We start from the raw sequence: 23,245 nt of genomic DNA, 5'->3' as shown, positions 1-23,245 counted from the left end.
AGAATGTGATTCAGAGAAAGGTGAAATAAGGGGAAAACGCCTCAGTTGGAAATGTACAGACATACGTACTACAAGGAGTCACACTGCCCTAAAATTAACCTAGGCCTTTTACATTGAGGAAGGCTTGAAAAAAAAATTTTTTTTTTTTTGAAATCAAGTGCAGTTTGGAAATCAGAAATCACTGAACATGGATGAATCCAGGGGAGTAGGGGCTGGGGAGTAGGAACTTCCCCATTAGCAATCCCATGCTCTATGACAGGGGAGTATGTGCTGATTTTAGACTGTGGATCCTAGTACTCTTGTATTCAGTTTTATAATCTTTCAAATTCCCGTGTGCAGATTTCTTGACAGTTCAAAGAAATGAGGAAGGCTTCCGATAACTTTTAGGTCACTAGCCCAATGAAAATATTAAATAAATTGGGAAGATTATCATGCTAAAGAAGCAAAGGACAGTAAGTGACTATTTTATCCCAAGAAGTTACATTGTTATACTCTTTGGAAGAAAGGAAATTCATTAGACTGTGTTTGCTTCATGAAAATCTCCCTTCAGACCACACTTTTTCTCTGATTCTAATGCACATAAAGCTTCTGATTTTTATTTATTTTCTTCAGGTGGCTTCACACTAGGAAACAAAACAGCAAAGGAAAAATCACCACTTTCCTGAGTCGAGTATATTTTTCATTAAAAATGGAAAAAGTTGTCATTTTTGCTATATAAATAAGTCTTTGTGGAATTTGATGAGAAACATAAACTGAGTCACTTAGGCTACAATAACCCACCAAAATAACATTTAACATCACTGTCATCATCTAGTGTGGAGGTAAAGATATGTTTTGGAATACACTTGATAGATGCTAAGTTTAAAATATAGAACTAAGCACCCCTTACCACAGTATAGAAGAAGGATAAAGTTGTTGTTTGTTTCACACAGTTTTACACCCTTTGGCCTAACATAACAACAGGGATCATCTTACGGGAGAGACTAATCAAACTAATATTATTTTCTCAGAGAAGATCCAAGGCTAGTGAAATTTTTATACTGCATGTATTGATTTGAAAAAATACACAATATCTATACTAGTCTGTATCTATTTATATATTTTGAAATTTACGGATTATTTCCCCTTTCATCTTCTTTCTGATGTTAAACACACCAGTGAAGTTTTTATCTCAGAGATTGCAATTTTCAGTTCTGGAATTTCCATCTGGTTCCTTTTTATATTTTCTACTTCTCTGCTGAGATTTCCCATCCCTTTATTCATTAGGACCATAACTTTATTTGTATCATTGAGTTTAGTAATAAAAAGCTGCTTTAAATTCTTGTCTGCTAATTCTAACATCTGGATCACCTTCGTGTTGGGCTCCATTTATTGTGTTTTCTTAGGAGAATAAGTAACATTTTCCTGGATTATATCGTGAACATGGTTACTGTGATGTTGTAGAGGCCCAGAATCCTGTTGATTTTTGTTTTAGTGAGCAGTTAATGTAGTTGGATTAAATTGCAAACTCAGTTTCTTGGGTGGCAGCTCAGAATAAAAGTTCAGGTCTGTTATCCTTAACTGGCTGCTTTGAATTTAGAACATGCATAGTTGCATGGTCAGCCAAATAATTTAGCAAGTTTTATTCACAGAATTTTGGACTCCCCCTCTTGCTTTCTCTTTTCTGAGATTTCTCTTACTTTCCAGTGACTGTAATTGGCATGAACTCTTGTCCTCTGACTCTTAAGACTGAGGGTTTACTTGCATGGTGCCAACTGCAACTGCTCCCTCCGACTGTAATTCTAACTTTCATAAACCAGAATCTTTATTGACAAGTGCATATAGAGCCTATCAACCATAGCTAATGAGTTAGTTTTATTTTATTTTTTAAAATTGGGGTATAGTTGCTTTACAATGTTGTGTTAGTTTCTGCTGTACTACGAAGTGAATCACCTATATGCATACATATATCCCCTCCCTCTTGGACCTCCCTCCCACCTCCCCATCCTATCACATCCCATCCCATCCCATCCATTTAGGTCACCACAGAGCACTGAGCTGAGCTCCCTGCTCTATACGGCAGGTTTCCACTAGCTATCTGTTTTACACAAGGCAGTGCACATACATCAATCCCAGTCTCCCAATTCATCCCCCCACCGTGTCCACATGTCCGTTCCCTACGTCTGCGTCTCTATTCCGGCCCTGCAAATAGGTTCATCTGTACTATTTTTCTAGATTACACATGTATGCATTAATGTATTTGTCTTTCTCTTTCTGCCTTACTTAACTGTATGACAGAATCTAGGTCCATCCACGTCTCTACAAATGACCCAATTTCATTCCTTTTTATGGCTGAGTAAAATTCCCTTGTATATATATATATTACATCTTCTTTATTTATTCATCTATTGTTGGACATTTAGGTTGTTTCCATGTCCTGGCTATTGTAAATATTGCTGCAGTGAACATTGGGGTATATGTGTCTTTTTGAATTATGGTTTTCTCAGGGTATTTGCCCAGTAGTGGGATTGCTGGGTCATATGGTAGTTCTATTTTTAGTTTTTCAAGGAATCTCCGTACTGTTCCCCATAGTGGCTGAATCAATTTACATTCCCACCAACAATGTAGGAGGGTTCCCTTTTCTCCACACCCTCTGTAGCATTTATTATTTGTAGATTTTTTTGATGATGGCCATTCTGACCGGTATGAGGTTATACCTCATTGCAGTTTTGATCTGCATTTCTCTAGTAATTAGTGATGTTGAGCGTCTTCTCGTGTGCCTGTTGGCCATCTGTATGTCTTCTTTGGAGAAATGTCTATTTAGGTCTTACACCCGTTTTTTGATTGGGTTGTTTTTTTGATATCATAAAAACCAGAGAAGAAATAAATGAAATAGAAATGAAGAAAACGGTAGCAAAAATCAATGAAACTAAAAGCTGGTTCTTTGAGAAGATAAACAAAATTGTTAAAACTTCAGCCAGACTCATGAGAAAAAGGGAGAGGATTCAAATCAATAAAATTAGAAATGAAAAAGGAGAAATTACAACTGACACCGCAGAGATACAAAGGATCATAAAAGACTACTATAAGCAACTGTATGCCAATAAAATGGACAAGCATGAAGAAATGGACAGGTTCTTGGAAAGGTACCACATTCCAAGACTGAACCAGGAAGAAATAGAAAATATAAATAGACTGATCACAAGTAATGGAATCGAAAGTGCAATTAAAAATCTTCCAACAAATAAAAGTCCAGGACCAGATGGCTTCACAGGCGAATTTTATCAAACATTTAGAGAAGAGCTAACACCTGTCCTTCTCAAACTCTTGCAAAATATAGCAGAGGAACACGCCCAAACTCATCCTATGAGGCCACCATCACCCTGATACCAACACCAGACAAAGATATCACAAAAAAAGAAAATTACAGACCAACATCACTGATGAACATAGACATAAAAATCCTCAACAAAATACTAGAAAAGAGAATCCAACAACACGTTAAAATGATCATACACCATGGTCAAGTGGGATTTATCCCAGGTATGCAAGGATTCTTCAGTATACACAAATCAATCAATGTGATACACCATATTAACAAATTACAGAATAAAAACTATATGATGATCTCAGTAGATGCAGAAAAAGCTTTTGACAAAATTCAACACCCATTTAGGATAAAAACTCTCCGGAAAGAGGGCCTAGAGAGAACCTACCTCAACATAATAAAGGCCACATATGACATACCCATAGTAAACATCATTCTCTATGGTGAAAAACTGAAAGCATTTCCTTTAAGATCAAGAACAAAACAAGGATGTCCACTCTCGCCACTTTATTCAACATACTTTTGGAAGTCCTAGCCATGGCAATCAGAGAAGAAAAAGAAATAAAAGGAATATAAATTAGAAAAGAAGTAAAACTGTCACTGTTTTCAGACGACATGATACTATACATAGAAAATCCTAAAGATGCCACCGTAAAACTACTAGAGCTAATCAATGAATTTGGTAAAGTTTCAGGACACAAAATTAATGCACAGAAATCTCTTGCATTCCTATACACTAACAATGAAAGATCAGAAAGAGAAATTAAGGAAACAATTCCATTTACCGTTGCAACAAAAAGAAAAACCTACCTAAGCAGACAAATGAGTCAGTTTTAAATATTGAATTTGTAAGGACCATATTTCCAAAGTGACAGTAGTTTATGTAAAAATGCAACTACAGGGCTTCCCTGGTGGCGCAGTGGTTGAGAGTCCGCTTACCGATGCGGGGGACGCGGGTTCGTGCCCCGGTCCAGGAGGATCCCACGTGCCGCGGAGCGGCTGGGCCCGTGAGCCATGGCCGCTGAGCTTGCGCGTCCGGAGCCTGTGCTCCGCAACGGGAGAGGCCACAACAGTGAGAGGCCTGGGTACCGCAAAAAAAAAAAAAAAAAAAAAAAAAAAATGCAACTACAAATCTTATAGCTAGTTCTCTAAACTCATAAGAATTCTAAGATAAGTTGGTTTAATTTGTATGGTTAATTTTTAAAAAATGGCCCATTGAACCAGTTGCTAGTAGTTAAATCTTGACCTGTGTTCAGTGATCTATCCTGAACTGCTCTATTTTTAAAAGATGATTAAAACAGAGGAGAGGGATAGATAAATACAGGAATGATTTCTCCTAACTCTCAATTCTGAAAGCAGGTTTGTTAACCTCAATTTAGGTAGATATTTCCCCTTGAGGCATAGCTATTTGTCATCATTGTACTTGAAAGAGCTTAGCAACAACACTGATCTTGATTTGAATTCCAGATGTTGAACAAGTTAGGGAGCCTCTCTGACCCTCAGTTTTCTCACATGGAAAGTGGAGTCCTAACCCTTACCTGGCAGCATTTTTCAGTGATTGGAAATAACATACAGTGACTGTTAAAATGCTAGGCCCACATGAACGGCTCTATTTTCTTATTTGTACACATAGCTTATTGCTTACTGGGTAGAAATTAATGACAGTGAATAGTTTAGGTACTGAATAATTATTTGCTGAATAAATGAATGATTGGTGTTCAAACTGCATGTTATGCTCCATATTCCATGTCTTCAGAACTGGCAAAAAAATTTGCTAAAAGCAGAATTTCTTGGTCATAAATCATAATTTTTGACTTATGTCCACACATTTCTGTTTTTAGTATTTTTTGTCTTAACTCCATGTTGCAGCTCTAACTATTCTGCTTCCTCTTTTAGATCCCATGATCTATGTGTCTTATGAATTAGCATCTCAGGTTAATAGAAGTTTATACTGAATTTAGTTATTTATTTATAATTCCAAAGATAAAGAGAAATTTAAAAATTAAATTAAAAATTTTATTTTACTGAAGTATAGTTGATTTTACAATGTGTTAATTTCTGCTGTACAGCAAAGTGATTCAGGTATACATATGTATAACTTCTCTTTCATATTCTTTTCCATTATGGTTTATCACAGGATATTGAATATAGTTCCTTGCGCTATACAGTAGGACCTTGTTGTTTATCCATTCTGTATATAATAGTTTGCATCTGCTAACCCCAAACTCCCACTCCATCCCTCCCCACCCCCTCCCCCTTGGCAGTGAAAGGCTGTTTTCTCTCTCTGTGTGTCTGTTTTGTAGATAAGTTCATTTGTGTTGTATTTTAGATTCCACATATAAATGATAACATGTGGTATTTCTTTTTCTGACCACTTCATTTAGTATGATAATCTCTAGGTCCATCCATATTGCTGCAGATGGCATTATTTCATTCTTTTTTTTTTCTTTTTGAGAAACACTTTTTGAGAACAGCAACAGATTTCCCCAAATAGGATAAGTTCCCTCAACTATGTATTATTTTCTGATGTAACATTTTGTTTCTCTGTAAGTATGAGAGAGTGATTGGGTCTTTTCACCAATATACCAGTACCAAAAATTGATGTCATAATGATATTTAATTTTATGGTTGATTTTATAAAGACAAATGTCAAATCAGGCCACTTTAATAGATAATTTTGATTGCTGTATTCCTTACTGCTTACCAAAGTACTTTCTTAATATACTCATTATTTTCCTTTATGTGAAGAGACATCCCATGGAAACCAGTGGGATGTTTTCCCACTGCTAAACCTGCATAGTGCTATGTATGTAATTAGCTCAAAGGCAGACATTTTATAAATATGCTTAATTGAGCCCCTTCTACTTGAACTTTTTCTTTGATATGCTGTTACACTTGCTGGAATGAGCAGTTTCCAAAACACAAACCTGGGATCGATGATGAAAAAGTTGGACATCTTGCCTCCTTTTGCTAAAATTTCAAGAAACTGATCCATTTGATTTTAAAGTACATAGTCATGAAATTTAAAATATCTCTGGACACTGGATTTCTTTTTTTTTTCTGTGAAAATGTGTGGTTTGTATGAGAAGACATGCACTGTCTCATCAGTCAGCATTATTTTAGACAGGGTCTTTGCTTCTCCCTGGGTGACATATATGTCACTTATCCAGAGGAATTCAATTCTGTTCCAGCTGCTTCTAGGTCTTATTTATAGGCTTGATTATCTGACAGAGCATTCCCAAATAAGTAGCTAGTAGTCTCGAAATGTCATTCTCCCCTCTCCAAGACAAACAATTTTGATAAACACTGCATCTAAAGCTTCGGAAGTAATCCAAAGGAGCATAAATGGCCTTGATATTTTAAAAAATTATATTTTTTGATAAATACTTTTGAAACATAAACACTCCCATAAGAATAGTAGTAATAGAAACCAGTTTATGGCCCTAAAATTGTACATTGTGTTCATCTTTGAAAATGCTCATATCCTGTAGTAATAACTATCAGCGCTTGGAATAGATCTTTTATCTTAGATCGTCAAACTGCAATCGTCAGTCTAAATGGTGAGGTAGATGAGTATGATATTCACTTCTTAAGTGTTTATACTAAAGTAACTACAAAATCTCAAGACAACCAGTTGGAAAGATAAGAGGATTTGGTCAAAATGGTTGCCCATTGGCCTCAGCAAATTTAGATGATTTTACTTCCTTAATCTGGTTTCACAGATTTGACGTAACTGATTTTAGGTTTGAAGTTCAGGTTTTAATCTGTGACCATATACATGTAATAATGTGGTTCTGAGAACTGTGCTAACGTCTCTTAATACCAATAACTATATAATAAAGACCTACATGGAGTTAGGGCAAACTGGTCATTGTGGTCACTCTGCCATTATCAGTACAAGATTGGTAATTTGGCTCAATGTAGGATCAGAATATCCTTAGAATGTTTCTACTATTGTTTGTATAGACATGATTTTGATATTTAAATGATTTTAGAATATTGTAGCAGATCATTTCAATAGATTAATAGTGAGGAAGACTTGCTTTTTGTTTTCTTTTTTAAAATGTTGCCAATTTTATATAGTATTTATCTAAGTCTGTACCATGCACTATTTGTGAAACACTTTGCAAAAATTAACTTTAATTCTGACAAATAACAAAGTAAATAGATGCTATTATTTTCCATTTTACAGATGAGGAAACTGAGGCACAGAGTGGATAAGTAATTTGCCTCAAATTGAAACCTCTGTTAACTGCTAAAACCATGATTCTAACCTAGACAGTTTGACTCCAGGTTTCCTAAGGATGGTTTTGATAATGAAGCTTTAATAAACAAACATGCCTTCCATTATGCTGAGTGAAATTAGCCAGTCACAAAAGGACAAATACTGCCTGATTGCATTTATATAAAGTATCTAAATAGTCAAACCATAGCAACAGAGCAGAACACTGGTTACCAGGGGCCGAGGAGGAAATGAGGAGTTGCTCTTCAAAGGGTATGAAGTTTCAGTTATACAAGGTGAATAAGTTCTAGAGATCTGCTCTAAGGCAGTGCGCCGATTGTCGACAACACTGTATTTTGAACTTAAAAATTTGTTAAGAGGGTAGCTCTCGAGTCGTCTTACAGTAATAATAATAATAGTAATAAAAATAATAGTAAAAGAATCTAATAAAGCCCATTGTTATCTTTCAAAAAATGCTCTCAATTTGTTCTTAGATTCATGTATATGGGTAGAAAAGAGTTACATAAAATGTATTATTTGACTGTTATCTTTCTTAAAAGTAATCCATTTGAATAAACGTGAATATTTTAGTTTTACTTATTTAGAAATTATTCTACATCTATTTCTAAAAGTTAGATCCCCCAAAATGTCATTTTGGATAAAAAATGAATAAAACCACGTGAGATGTTACATGTTACCTGAAAAGAGACATCTGGTTTAGCTCTAAGTATTAAAATAGTTAAGGAGAAGAAAGAAATGATTTAGTCAGAAGAATTAATGGTAAAGGTGGGGACCTAGCACATCTTTTTTTTTTTTATTAATTAATATATTTGGCCGTGCCTTGCAGCTTCCGGGATCCCAGTTCCCTGACCAGGTATCAAACCCAGGCCCTTGGCAGTGAGAGTGCAGAGTCCCAACCCCTGGACCACCAGGGAATTCTGTAGCATACCTTGTTATATTGTATTTGTCAAGTTCTTTGAGTGTACTTTCTGATTAAATTTTCAATAAAATCCTTTCAGGAAAGGATATCATCCCCAGTTTACAAAATAGCAAGATAAGCCTCAAGGAGATTAAGTGTATCATCCAAATTCACAGGACTAGGAAGTGACAAAGCCAGGATTTGAATCTGCTCGACAAAGCCCACAATTGTTCCATCCTACGGCACCTCCAGTGTAAAGACAACATGTGTGTAACTTCATTACTAAACATAAACTTTTCAAAAACTAAATTTACCATGAGATTTGTCCCATGAATCCTTATGTAAGTTGTGATGGATATAAAAGTGGACAACGCCTTTGGCTGATCTGTTGTAAAACCTTTTATGTGACAGTTGAAATAGATGATTCTTATATCTAACCCCTATAAATGCAGTTACATTAAATTATTAAGTCAAGATACGTCTGTCGGAGGGTTGAGTGTAGAAGAAACAAACACGAGGGAACCATAAAGAATACAATTCATATGGGATGACCAAAGAAACATTGACGATAAGGTACAATTTGTCTGGCTGGTCAAGGATGGGTGAGACAAAATGACCAGATAACTAGAGAAAAGCATTCAAAGCATAAGAAAGGGAATAAACAAATCTCCAGGGCTCAGATGTGTCAGTACAATACAGAAACATCAGTGACTATCACCACTTTCAAACATACTTTATATTTCAGTTACTTATCATATATGATCTCTAATTTTTACAACTTCCTGAATGATAGGTATGATTATCACCATTGTAGAGAAGAGGGAACTGAGACTCAGGAAAAGTAGTGAATGAATCCAGGAAAGAAGGAATGAGTTACGAGAACACAGAAGTACATAGCAACGGATTTGAGATCCTAATGTGGATTGAGAACTGACTAGGGAATTTCATTCTAATAACCTCCATTTATACTTTGCTCATAGTACTCTAAGCATCGAAGATACAATTTTTATTATTTAAACCAGTTCCTTTGAGGGAGCTGTTATCCCTACTGATGTACATATTAAACAGAAAAGACTGAGTCAAAGAGAAATTAAATACATTGGTCAATGTCATGAGATGCTAGCACAAACCTCTTGAAATTGTATAAAATTTTTGTGCAGATTTGTTTACATGCACTTTCTGGGGAAAGGTTAGGTAGCTGGTATCGGCTTCTCAAAGGAGTTCATGATGTAAAAAGAAGTTAAGAAAACAGAAAAGAAATTTCTGTATTCCTAATTAAAAAAAAGAAGTAAGAACCACTGTGTCGCTTCAAGGAGGGCATTGTTGGGAACTCCCTGGCGGTCCAGTGGTTAGGACCCTGCCCTTCTATTGCAGGGGGCTCGAGTTCGATCCCTGGACGGGGAACTAAGATCCCACAAGCTGAGCAGCGTGGCCAAAAAAAAAAAAAAAGAAAAAGAAAAAGGAAGGCATTGGTGCAGAAAGGCATAATAGTCTGGCAGGGGTGCAGTCCACAGAGGGAAGATTCTGTGTGACACGGCTACCTGGTAGAGTCTGGAGACTGTCTACGTAGAGGAACATTGAACAAATAAGTAAATTCCTGTAGATGTTTGGAGGCAGGCTTCTCACCATTGGAGAAGGGGGGGCGGGTACAAATATGAAAGGGTTGAAACTAGGATGAACCCTACTGTGTTGGAGTGGAATTCATGGCATGGCTGTAAACTCATGTTGTCAATATGGAGAGATAGGTATAGAAATAAATACAGATACATGTGTGTATAAATACATATATATTTTTAGCTCTCCGCACCCTAGTAGCAATGAGCATACTAATGAGCAAAGACTAAGAAACTTGTCTAGAGTTCCAGCCAGTGTAGGACAAAACCAGGGTTTGAACCTAGGCAGTTGGGCTCTGTGTATTTACAAATAAGTATTTGTATATGTGAATCTAATGGTAGAAATTAAGTCATTGCTAAATTTGTAGAAAATAAACAACCAAAAAAAAAAAAATCCAGACAGTCTGGTAACTCCTTTACATACATTTTCTCAGTTGCACAACAGCAGCCTGAATTTAGGTCTGTTCGCATCACCATTTTATTAATAATGAATCTCAAAGAGTGGTTAAATAACTTGTTTCAGTAATTTCTCTCAGAGGACGCTGTATTTTGCAAGTAATTATTGTGGACTCACATGCATTCATCTGTGATATGTGCTACTATGACTCAAACTTCCTGGGTATCTACAAGAAGAGATTAAGCTGAAAAAAATATCACTTTGTCAAAAACAAAGCCTTTTGTAGAAAGTGACTGCCTGACCCCCTCTGTAGTCTGTTTCACCCTGGACAGAGGGAATTTTGTGATATTATAGGAAACTGTTTGGGGGAATCTAAGGATAGTTCAACATGAAAGCACATATTGACTTTTGTTACCAGACTTTTTTTTAGACATTGTATCACACCGTCCCCCAAAGAGGTACTTTATCATGCAGAGCTAGGCCTGGAGCTAATGTACCCCACACATCTGTCACTGACGCAGGGACTGGTCAATTGGCAGAAATGTTAGTGAACTTAAAACAAGGCTTAGAAGGGCTTTCAGGAGTTCAGCACTGAACTCACTGAGGAAGGTGTACAGGTGTAAGCGCTAAATGACTCCACTGAAATCCCAGTAGAGATTTGAACCAACTGCAGTTAGAAATACAAAGTACAACCAGTGGAAAACAGCAGAGATGAAAAGCAAATGGTACCATAAAGCAAACAGAGTCAAATTGGAAATCAAAACTGTATCATCCAGTTGCCAGTGCAAGGAAAAATAGTGTCTGAAGTTTGATCTCATAGGGCATAGAGTAGGGCACATAACCCTGAATAGATATAAGTGGCGCAGCCACGTGAGACTGTAGGTTTTTCATAACACGTCTACTTTATTTAAATGATTATTTTCCATTTTATTGGAGCGTTGATGAGGATAGGTGGGTGGAACTGTTGAAAGCCTATCTGTGAGTATAAAATAAGTTTGTGAATCCACATCATCAAAACAGAGCTGTGCCAGGGAGGCTCTGGGTTACAAAGCAGAATAGTCCAGAATTGATTAAGATTTAGAAAAGTACCATTAAAACACCTTGCAGTTTTCATAGCTAGGGATGACTGTAGACAAAGATATGTACCTTTTAAAATTGACTTTCTACCTTCCCTACTTCGCAAGGCTTTGTTCCGCTAGGTTTTCCAAGCACAGGACTCTGATTCTCTCTGAGCTCATCATTATGGCTTCTGGCCCATATTATGCTGAAAACTGTTGCTTCCTGCTTCCTCCACTTCTCCTGTAGAAAGACTTATGCTTCAAAATCAACCAGATCTGATTAGACACCCATGTTATGCTACTGACTTAGCCTTACGGTTTGAGCAGGTAACATAAGCGCTCTGGGCTACCATTTTTTTCTCTGAGAGAGAAAGTAATCATTCCTACCTTTGAAGTTTACTTTGAGAATTGATTAGACATAAATCAAAAGCTTAGCACAATATATGGAACATATCAGGGTGTCAGTTAATATTAGACAATGATAATAATAAAATTTGCCTATAATTTTGCTGCTCTTATGTTAACTGAACTGTTCATGTTTCATTTCCATGGGTATTTATGCTTAAAAAGATAAAAATGTTTAGTCCAATGAAGTCACTGATATATCAAATAATTTTCAAAACATTTAGGAGAAGTGTTTTAATGTTCTGGACAAAACTCATGTAAGTCTGTGTAGGTTTCGACTACTTTTAATACAGATAAATTATAGGCATCCTCAGTATATATAGTGGTAAATTTAGCTCTGCGTAGAGTTCTTTCTTTTTCTCTGTCAGAAATAAGTGTAAAAATATTTTAAAGTGTTTTTAAGTGTTGAAAAATATTTTAAAATCAAATATGTAGATACACTAAATTCATGTATATGGAAACTCTAGTTAATAAACCCTCTTCATATATTCACATCCTTGAAAACATAAACCTGTAAGGCAAAATTATGTAATATGCTCTCCACAAAAGTGTTAAAAGATGCCTTTACGCTGCACTCAGTCAGGTTGATATAAATTTCTGTAGCAGAACTAAAATATAACAGGGTAGAATTTCTAAGAGGCTGGAAGGATGTTGGGTCCATGGTAAACTGGGGTATATATAGACGGGAAACTACAGGGGGTGATCAAGAATCTATTTGTAAATAATACATAGTGAATGGATATATATTACTAAACAGGAAGGAATGAATGATAATATTCACGTTGCCATTATTCTTCTTTTTCCTTCCTTCCTTCTTTCCATCCTTTTTCTCTTTATTTTTTCTCTGTTGTTGTTATTTTGTTTTTGATATGTTTCATACAGTATACATGTAGTTTGCAAATTAATAGTAGTAAAGTGGTAATACACTCAACATCTTTCCTACTTTAGATAAGCAATTGATCATTGCAGTATCTCAGGAGCGCCCATGTGCCCTTGTCCAAAATTTTCCCATCTTTTTTATTCTTTCCTTGGTTGTGTTTCTGCCCATGTACATAAACTTACATAATATAATATATTTAATTTTGAAAAATATGTGGCAAAGACAAAACCTAGCTGCAAAAGGGAATAACAACAGCACCACTGTTAGAAGAAGGATCCAGAAGAAGAGAAGCTTCTGCATCATAGTCTGACTTCAGCTTCCTTAAGAGTTTAATAGAATTCTTAACTCTCGGGCTTCCCTGGTGGCACAGTGGTTGAGAGTCCGCCTGATGCAGGGGACGCGGGTTCGTGCCCCGGTCCGGGAAGATCCCACATGCCGCGGAGCGGCTGGGCCCGTGAGCCATGGCTGCTGAGCCTGCGTGTGTGCTCCGCAACGGGAGAGGCCACAACAGTGAGAGGCCCGCGTACCGCAAAAAAAACAAACAAGAAAAACTCTTAACTCTCAGTCAGTGGGGAAGTCAATGGATAGAGACCTGAAACAGTCTTAAGAAACATAAGTCTTAGTAAAACTGGGTCATCTGACAGATCTAGAATACAGGCCAGGTACTGAAGTCCAGAAGTGATATGGAGTCTCCTGCTTCTAAGTTCCCATGGTCTACCTTTTGTTCTTATATACAGTTCAATGATGACTACTTACTTTGAGAGAGAGAGAGAAATGAGCGTTATCAACAGATCCAGGCAGCAGGACATAAAAAAGAGAGGAGGAACTTCAACGCTAGGTCAAGTTAAGTGCAGATATGCATCTGAGTGAAATTCATCAAGGCATTTTGTTTTGAGGTTATAAAGATGGTACATACAGTGGCAATGGGGATCTTGGTGACAACCCTCACCCCATCTGTTTCTTGAGTCACAGTGTTCTAATCTGGACCCGTCACCCTATATATCATTGATGTGTATCTGTCAGTTTTGGGCTCTCCCTTCTCCATTTTCCCGGGAATTCCATTGACATATCCTTTTTACGGCCTCTCTCCTCTTTCTGTAGCCCAGGTCTTCCTCTGTCTTGGTTTGTGTTCTATTGGGTTGGCCAAAAAGTGCCTTCGGTTTTTTAAGTGAAGATAAAAGACACATTTTTCATTTTCACCAAGAACTTTATTGAACAATGTATTCACCTTTTTGTTCCACTGCCTTCTGCCATTTTCCAGGCAATCTCATAATTCCATCTTCCCAAAACTTTTTATATTTTTGAGCAAAGAATTGTTCCAGGTGCCTTTTACAGTCTTCCAGGGAATTGAAATTTTTTACATTAAGAGAATTTTGTAAAGACCGAAATAAATGGAAATCCAAAGGGGTAATGTCTGATGAATATAGCAGATGAATCAGAACTTCCCAGCCAGGCTGTAACAGTTTTTGCCTGGTCATCAAAGAAACACACTGTCTTACATTATCCTGATGGAAGATTATGTGTTTTCTGTTGACTAATTCTGGACGATTTTCATTGAGTGCCACTTTCGGTTGTCTTTTTTTAGGTAGCTTACTTTAAAAAATAATACTCAGGATTATCATTTTGATCATTTATAGTACTGTGATTTATTATTTATTTATTTATTTATTTATCACTGCGTTGGGTCTTCCTTGCTGCATGTGGGCTTTCTCTAGTTGCGGCGAGCGGGGGCTACTCTTCGTTGTGGTGTGTGGGCTTCTCATTGCAGTGGCTTCTCTTGTGGTGGAGCACGGGCTCTAGGTATGTGGGCTTCAGTAGTTGTGGCTCGTGGGCTTAGTTCCTCCACGACATGGGATCTTCCCGGACCAGGGCTCAAACCTGTGTCCCCTGCATGGGCAGGCGGATTCTTAACCACTGTGCCTCCAGGGAAATCCCTCAGTCATTCTAATCGGGAGCAGTACTTGTTGGAATTAATCGTCTGGTTTTCCGGAAGGAGCTCATAATAGAGGACTCCCTTCCAATCCCACCATATACACAGCATCACCTTCTTTGGATGAAGACCGGCCTTTGGTGTGGTTGGTGGTGTTCATTTCGCTTGCCTCTTGATCTCTTCTCTTCTACATTGTTGTACAGTATCCACTTTTCATTGCCTGTCACAATTTGTTTTAAAAACGGAACGTTTTCATTACGTTTCAGTAGAGAATCGCATGTGGAAACATGGTCAAGAAGGTTTTTCTCGTGTAACTTATGTGGAACCCAAACATCAAAGCGATTCACATAACTAAGCTGGTGCAAATGATTTTCAATACTTTGGATATTTTGAATATGTCGGCTATCTCTTGCGTGGTAAAACATTGATTGTTCTCAATTAATGTCTCGATTTGATCGCTATCAACTTCAACTGGTCTACCCAGCAATGTCCAGCGAGAAATCTCCAGCCCGAAACTTCGAAAACCACTTTTGTCACGTTCGATCAGTCACAGCACCTTCTCCATATACTGCACAAATCCTTTTGTGCGTTCCAGTTGTGTTTTTACCTTTCTTGAAATAATAAGCATAATTTACCGAAAACATTGCTTTTTTTCTTCTATCTTCAAAATTAAAATGGCTACACAAAAATTCACCAATTTAGATATCTTTTTTTAAACGCACGCTGATATGACAGATGTCACAATCTAACAAAATTGTTTTGAATGAAGTTAAAGACAGCTAAGTGCTACTAGAGCCATCTTATGGAAAAAACTGAATGAAACTGTTGGCCCACCCAATAGTCCCAGTGGAATACATCCTCAGTGGCATTTTAAGAAAAGGTATATGGGAGATAAATTTTTCAAGACTGTGCATGTTTGAATGCATTATTTGACTATTGACTATTTGTTGGGTTTAGAGTTTTCTTTATAACTTGAAGTTCCGTTATCTTCTCGATTCTCATGCTACCGTTAGAGTCATTCTGATTCTTGATACTTTATATATGATCTGAGTGGTTTTTTCCCTCTCTCTCCATAACTTATAAAATCTTTTTTACCCTCAGCATTTACAAAACTCACAATATATAGGTCTGTTTCCATCCATTGTGCTAGGCATTCAGTCTGGCAACTAATGTTTGTCACTTCTGCAGAAATTTCCCAAACTATTTCTCTGATAAATTCCTCCCCTTGATTTTCTCTGTTTTTCTAAAACTCCTTGTACTTTTCTATTATTCTTTTTCTTCTACCTCTTTGATGGTTTGCTTTTCTTTCTGGGAGATTTCCTCAATTTTATCTTCCTAATCTCCTATTAGAATTTTAAACTCTACTGTGATGTTTTTAAATTGCAAAAGCTTTTTCTTTTTCTCTGAATGTTTTGTTCTTTATTCCTGTACCAATCCTGTACCAATCCTGCACCATGGATAAATGATCATCTTTCCTGTCATTGATAGTGTTAATAATAATGTTCTTACTTTTGATGATAATTCCTTTTTCCTCTAAGATGGATTACGTGTTTTTTTTTACTTGTTTGGAATTGTCTATAATTTACATGTTACAAGCTTTCTTAAGATGTTTGATCATGCTTTTTGTCTTCTCATATTTAAGAGTGTGGAAAAGCTGACTGGAAGTCACGAATATGTGTGTGTGTGGTGGGGGAGTGTTTTCAATATGATCTTATAGAGCATTCTGAATAGGCTTGTTTTGTGTATGTGGTAACAACCCGTTGGATGTTCAGTATATTTGTCGCTCAGTATATTTACTGGCCGGTCAGTATATTTAGGTCTTTAATCTTGGTCTGGTTATAGTCCCCAAGAAAGTGTTTTTCAGTTTCTGCCTGGATGCTTCTGCATCCGGGATTCTGACAACATAACAGGGGAAAAGGGCTGGAGTTCATTCGGTATTCGGTATGTACGTGATCGCTTGATTCCTTTGTTCCTCCTTCAGTCCCGATGGCCCGTGCATGCCTCACAGTACCTAGTTCTAAGCACTCTACTTTACCCTGTATGTGCGTTTGGGGCTAATGTAACTTGTGACCTATTTTTCTCTCTCTTAGAAGGGTCAAGACCCAACTGGTCATCTTTCTCCCCGCCCCTCGCCCCCATCCTTGGCTCTTGCTGGTTCTGTGGACCCTGTGAGGTTGGATTGGGATCTTGGGTGGGAACTGCTTTACCTTTGTGATGGTGACCCTCCTGGAGCCAGTGGCCCAGCTAGCACCTTGGCTCATTTCCAGGCCTCCTTCTTTCAGTGTCTGCGGCCCTCCAGGTGCTGTCCATGTCTGGCCCCAAGAGCGCCCCCCGGGAGCAGGCTAACCCAGTTCCTCCCTGAGATAGCCACGCTGTCCTGCCGAGATCACTGTCAAGTAGCATCCTGCAGACTCAGACTGGTGTAGGAGCCACCCCTGAGGCAAGTCCCCAGGGTCTTAAGTGGGACGCATCTCCCTTAACACACCTCCCTTCTCCAGGAATCAGGCCCAGAAAATGGAGAGATGTAGACATAAATGTATTTGACCAACACTACAGAGCATTTCCTGTGTATCAGGCGGAGTTGAAGTGTGTTGTTTTTCATTGCTTCAGCATTTAATCTTGACATCCATCTTATGAGAAAATGACTTTAAAAGGTAGCCATTATCATTAGATAATAATAGGGCTGATAATGAGGAAACTGAGTCTCAGAGTAATTTGCCTAAGGTCATGGGCCTAATAACTATTGGGTAGGATTAGCTCCTCATTTAAGCCGCTATGCACTGCTCTCTAGGTTTATCTCCCCTTTGTCTTCATTCCTTTCACAATGCCCCCCTTCCTCTTTTTGCTGAGGGCCATCTACCTACCTTATATCAATGATCTAGTCATTAGGCTGAGTACATGTTATCTTAAACAGGAACTAATGCACTAAGAAATCTGTTTTTCTCTCTTGACAAAGCCAGGTTCTCATGACTGCCATCTTGCTAAGGAAGTCCAGAAAGCTTTCTTGCTACCCTAAAGTGAACCCCAAGCTGACCAAGGAGTTGTTTTGGCGGCAAGATTTGCCCTCATCCTCTTTTCGAGAAAACCTTGGGAAAGGAGGACTTAAAAAAAAAAAAGTACTGTAGTTACATATTTGCAAATCATTTTTCTTGTTATATTAGAGTGATTAGAAAATGACCCTGAGTGACGTAGCATCATCACCATAAAAAGTCATTTGAGATGGAGAGAGTGATTAAGCTTTAGCGGAGGTTAGGGAGAAAGTGGATCGATATGACTCCCTTCTATGTGGTAAGAGGTGACCTTGAAGAAGTTCATTGCCAGGTGATGAGAACAAAGGCTGTAGTTGGGGGTCAGGTGGTAGGGGAAAGAGAAGGTAGGCATGCCTGGCACACACAAGATGTTTAACTATGGAAGAGAAGATAAACTCACACTTCAAGAAGAATCAGGTGCCAAACATCGGCTTTATAAATTCAATGTGCACTTCTGACAAAGAAATTAAAAAAAAGAGGAACACAATTACTGAGGAAATAAAGTTTGGTTGTAAATGCTCAGCAGCTGCAAACCTAATTGTTCCACTTCAGCGGTTCTCTAATTATTTCTCTCAAGTTTTCTTTACGTCCTTTTGCTTTAAACACTGGTGTGTTTAAAAAGTCCATGTCAGGACTGGTAGGGGAGAAAGGTCAGGAATGTCTATTGATTTTTTCATTGCATTGTTAGTTTGCCCAGGTTTTCCATGCTGTTTAATCAAGTACCAGTTTAGAAGGCTAGCGAGAACATTTATAATTTGTGCTTGACATTACTATGCTAAACTTGACTGTTTAATTACCAAATTAATTTTACGGTTATAACCATAGTATTGCACAGTGTTTATGGTGTAAACATTTGGGGACTTTTAAATATAAAAATACTTAATGTCACTAAACTGTCCCAGCGTGTAAGTAGTTATCAAATTTAAAAGGTCTAAAAAACATGCCGACAGCTATAAAATAAATATATGCCCTTGATACAGAATTACAATTTGTATAGCACATTTGCCTTTCTAATATCATTTGCCCTTGGATCTCAGTTGTGTTGTATGTAGTATTTGATGTACTTGAAAACTCAGTATTGTCTTAACAACAGCTGGCTTGGACATGAGGTGATAATAGTAGCATTTTATGACAGTTATGGTGAGGATAGCTTTTTTTTTTTTAGGATAGCTTTAATGAAAGGTTGTTTCCTGAAGTTAGTAAACCCTCTCCAAAGACTTGTTAACAGTCAGAATTTTTAACTATACTATTATTAAAGAAAAAAAAAAAAAGCCAAAAGGAAACAAAAAACCCCAAAAAGCAACAACAAAAATCTACTTTGTTGAGTATTCAGAGGACAAGTCTACATAATTATGTCAAGCCAATTATGAAGACAATGATTTTCTCTTCTTGATTAAAGAAAAAAAAAGCAGAAGTTATTTTTTTTTAATGGTCTGAATTGTATGCATCAACTTTCCATTATTTTTTGTCGGGAAGGTCATGGTACCAAGTACCATTTAGTTGCCCTACCCATAGGGATATAAACAAGTGTGAAAGCAACTGTGGATGACATGTCATCCCATAGGTTTTGGATCGTGGTGTTTTCATTGTCATTCGTCTCTAGGCTTTTTTTGATTTCCTCTTTGATTTCTTCAGTGATCTATTGGTTGTTTAGTAACATTGTTTAGCTTCCATGTGTTTGTGTTTTTTAGTTTTTTTTTTTCCTGTAATTGATTTCTAATCTCATAGTGTTGTGGTTGGAAAAGATGCTTGATATGATTTCAGTTTTCTTAAATTTACCAAGGCTTGCCTTGTGGCCCAGCGTGTGGTCATATCCTGGAGAATGTTCCATGTGCACTTGAAAAGAAAGTGTAGTCTGCTGCTTTCAGATGGAATGCTCTGTGAATATCAATTAAGGCCATCTGGTCTAGTGTGTCATTTAAGGCCTGTGTTTCCTTATTAATTTTCTGTTTGGATGATCTCTCCATTGGTGTAAGTGGGGTGTTAAAGTCCCCCATTATTATTGTGTTACTGTTGATTTCCCCTTTTATGGCTGTTAGCATTTGCCATATATATTGAGGTGCTCCTGTGTTGGGTGCATATATATTTATAATTGTTATATCTTCTTCTTGGATTGACCCCTTGATCACTGTGTAGAGTTCTTCCTTGTCTCTTGTAACAGTCTTTATTTTAAAGTCTATTTTGTCTAATTACGAGTACTGCTACTCCAGCTTTCTTTTGATTTCCATTTGCATGGAATTCCTTTTTCCATCCCCTCACTTTCAGTCTGTATGTGTCCCTAGGTCTGAAGTGGGTCTCTAGTAGACAGCATATATATGGGTTTTTTTTTTTTTTGGTATGTCATTCAGTGTATGCTGTGTCTTCATAAACCATATATGTTTTCTGTGGAGACCCCAAAACCAATAAAGAGAATAGGAAACAGTGAAAGGTGTGATCTGCCACTGTTGCCATGAGATTGAGAGCATAACATTTCTTAGGAAGCCCTGTTCTGGCCCAACCCTGTTCTTCCTTGGGTCACGAAATCTTTATTGTAGGGCCTCACAGCAAGTTGATGGCAGAGCTGTGCTTTTAGGAGTGTTATTATTGCCATTTGAAGTTTGGTTCTTTATGTTCTATACTTGTGCTATCCAATATGGTAGCCACTAGTCACATGTGTTTATTTCAATTTAAATTAATTAAAATTAAATAAAATGAAAAGTTTACCTCCTCGGTTGCGTTAGTTGCATTTCAGGAAATAAATAGCCATGTATGATTGAGGACTGCCATATCACAGATATAGACCATTTCTATCATCTTAGAAACTTCTCTTGGGCAGTGCTGCTCTAAATGCTAAAATGATGTACACATTTCAGATTAATGCAGTAGTCTTATTTACTATAGCCTATGAAAGTGAAGTTTCAGTATTATACAAAGCCTCTCTGCTAAAGGTCCATGGAAATGTAGTAAAAAATAAGAAAATAAACACTAAAATAATGGTTGGAAAAAGTAGATAAAAATAACATTGCCTGAATAAAAGTTTGAGTTATACTGAAGTGATTCTTTGGGGGAATTGAAATCTCAGATGTAGGAAGCCACAAAGGAGAAAGCAAATCTATTTTTCTGCCTTTGTGTAATTTTCTTTCATTAAAAAAAATCCCTTTCCAAAGGTCTCTAAGCTCAGCTACAAATGTTGAATAACACAGGACAGTTTTGAGCTAATCAAAATTAAAATACGTTTCATAAAAAAATCTAAGTATTAATCACATTTGGATTCTGTATTTGCCTGAGGAAATGGCAAGAAATAAAAGGTAAAATCATTTATAGCAGATGAGTGGGAAAGAAAGCCTTTGTTTGTTGATTTTTTTATTACCTGTTTAGCTTCAGGGACTCAGGAGTAATAAAAACAGTAAATAGTACCTTGGTGGCCTGAATAAGTTAGTGATCCTTCCAAAGGTACAAACTCTCAATGAGTGATTAGTTTAAGCCTAGCAAGACCCTAGCTCACCAAATGTAATTTATAGTAATTATCCCAGTTCTTCCCTATAGGTCTTTACAGATGATTTGTAATAAAGTCCAACTAGATACTGTTTAAACACATACTATCTGGAATAAGTGGTTTATAGTATAATACACTAAAAAATAAACATGTTACTTTCCTTTAACTATTATATAATAGAGTTTTTAAATAACACACGTAGTGTGTAGGAGAGTTATGCGTAATTTTTAGTGGATGAAGAAACGGCATTTTTAAAAAGTGTTTTTCAATAATAAGCTAGACTTATAGGAGGAGGGCAAGTCAGGTGAGCACAAGCTGGGTTCAGAGAAAGTGGGTATATGTCGGAGAGGAAATGGCAACGTTATTCTGAACATGTTTGGGCACCTCTCCTTCAGATAAGCCCATAAGCCAGTTACCATCATCTTGTGTCCTACGGGAGACAGAGATGACTTTTAGGAGGTGGTTACAGTAGGAGAGTAAGTGAAAGTCGAAAGAAACCTGTTTGGCTAAAATGCTGATTGGATATGTGTGGCGCCAGGTCATTCACTAGTGCTAACATCAGTTAGCCAAGAGGTTGTACAAGGATCTATAGAGACGGCACCCTTTGTCCTTGGTCCAGTCGTTATCATTTCCAGCACCTGGATCCCAGGACAGCAGGAATCAGCAGGCTTAGCACACACGTCTGCATGTGCCCTCAGTGTTCATGAGCTAGGCAAGCGTCAGCCGCCCCTTGCCACTTACAGCCTGAGCAGGACTAGAAAGCAGCTTCATGGCAATTCAGAGAACAAAGAGCAGACACTTCAGTAGCTAAGGGGCTTTGATTACTGTATACTCCCTGAGAACTCCTGGAATCATTTGTGGTGGATTCTGAAATTTTTATCATGGAAAATTTCAAACAAAGGGAAACAGAGAAAATTACGATGAACCCGTGGTACCCACTTTCAACAATTACTAATTCATGGCCAAATTTGTTTTCACTTTTCCTTCATCTACTCTTTTCCACCTTCTGGTTTGTTTCTAAGTAAATTTTAGGACATTTCAAGGAAGCATGTTTTTCTGTACAGTGAATTGGCACAGGTAAATAATATTCTTTGACTGCTGTCATGACCATATTTATACCTTAAGGACATCGGGAGTTACAAGGGAAACAATAAAGTACGTTAAATGGATTCACAGAGGTAAGGACAGGGGACTGCAGGATTGGACGATGCCATGGCGGGCAGGAGACTGAGGAAAAAATCCTAAGAACGTGACATCGAGACTGAATCACGGCTGGCAAATAGGTGTCAGTCAACAGAAGAAGGGAAGAAGGGAATTCCAGATAGAGGAAACATTAAATAATTACCTACTTAATGAGCGCATTTACAGAAGTTTTGTTTTCTGCAGTGTCTTATGTACTGGCTTAAAAAGGCGGGGAGGCCCTAATCCCTCAAGGATCAGTAGAGTGAATGTGTGTAAGGCACGTGTGAATCTGTATTGAAAAGATGGTCCATCAGGATACTGTGTGCCTTCAGAAATATTAGAGAGTAAGGTATATGGAGGTGGTGGCAGTGGTAGCAGTTGTAGTCATGGCCCAGCCAGACAGTGGTTCTGTAGCAGCAGCAGCTGGAGGAGAGTGAGACGTGTGATGACAGTGGTGGTGTCCACAAGAGGAATGATCTAGAATGTAGTGTTCCCACACCATGAACTATTTTAAAATCTACCTTCCAATATGATTGTGATCTTTGGAAGATTTTAGTGGATACTTTTTATTATGATAACTGACGTTTCTATGAGAATAAACTGTGATCCTTTCTTTAGAGGAAATAAACTCATTATTGTAGACTTGCAAGATCAGGTCAGAGAAAAATTTTCAGAAGTCCTAATTTATTAATAGGTTCTAAATGTTTTAATGTACTCTCCAAAGAATAATAAAAATAATATAAAAATTCTTTATATCAAGTAGCTATCAGTGTAAGAAGACATAAACCACTCTAGATTTTTCAAGCAGAAGGGAATTTAATAAAGGGA

The sequence above is a fragment of the Lagenorhynchus albirostris genome, chromosome 2, assembly GCF_949774975.1.
Source record: "Lagenorhynchus albirostris chromosome 2, mLagAlb1.1, whole genome shotgun sequence".
NCBI lineage: Eukaryota > Metazoa > Chordata > Mammalia > Artiodactyla > Delphinidae > Lagenorhynchus > Lagenorhynchus albirostris.
Note: the sequence above shows the minus strand (reverse complement) of the source record.